Genomic DNA, 941 nt, shown 5'->3' on the forward strand with positions numbered 1-941 from the left:
TTGGGACCCTTCAGTCCGCAGGCCGACGCTCTATCCACTGAGCCAAACCGGTTTCGGAGATAAAAACATATTTTTGAAAGGAGGGGACAACTGTAATACTTTCAACAATGAGGATAACTTTTAAAAAGTAAAAAAAAAATAAGTGTAGTGATCAGTTACCAAAGGGGAAGTTGAGACCAAGAGTTCCAGGTTATTGTATTTATCTTCCATCTTGCCTTGTAGCAGTCTCTCCCCCTACCCATCCCCCCTTTACACAAGATCAGAGTGTGAATACCTGCCGTCAGTCTTAATAATGTTTTGAGAATGAAGGAATTTTGACAAGTTGCCTAGATAATGGGCTAGATAAAGGCTAAATCGTGTATATTACCACAAATTACCAATCAGACTATTTCATATATTCATTCTATGAAAGTATGAAATTCATGATGGATGCGGTGCATTGAAAGCACACAAAACGTCATTAAAAACACTTTCAACAATAAAGATAAATTAAAAAAAGGAAGAAAGAAACAACCAGAGGCAGAAAACAAACAAACAAAAAAATACTTTTGCACTTCCAGGTACCTCAGAATCTGGGGATTCGTGTTGGGACAGATTCTTCTTGTTGTCCTCCGCATCTGGTACACTTCACTAAACCCCATCTGGAGCTATCAGATGCTATAAAACGCTCTCTGGCTTGTGTCACCGTGAAGAGGGAGAGTAGACCAAGCCCTGTGCTCCCAGCTGGCTTCCAGCCCATCTTCCTCCTCTTCCCCTCTGGACAGGGCTCTCCAGGGTGGCGTTCTTCATATCCCTCCCTCTGACCCCAGGGTATCTCCTTCACAATGGAAAGTTATTTGCGAGCTAGGGCTGTGGGAACTACCTGGGCTGTTATTTCTAGGAGTCCGAAGTTAATTAAACTCTAAATCTGAAACTTGAAAAGAAAGGAACTCTTGCTTCTT

At 42.0% G+C, this 941-nt stretch overlaps 1 long non-coding RNA gene across 1 annotated transcript in view; it reads left to right on the forward strand.

Moving 5' to 3' along the window:
• LOC107182390 overlaps positions 1–651 on the forward strand; it is a 4095-nt gene extending 3444 nt beyond the window's left edge. The window contains exon 3 of the long non-coding RNA XR_001513111.1: positions 561–651. This is a non-coding gene — a long non-coding RNA (uncharacterized LOC107182390). The remainder of the gene's footprint in view (positions 1–560) is intronic.
• Positions 652–941: the final 290 nt, after the last annotated feature.

The sequence above is a fragment of the Myotis davidii genome, unplaced genomic scaffold, assembly GCF_000327345.1.
Source record: "Myotis davidii unplaced genomic scaffold, ASM32734v1 scaffold455, whole genome shotgun sequence".
NCBI lineage: Eukaryota > Metazoa > Chordata > Mammalia > Chiroptera > Vespertilionidae > Myotis > Myotis davidii.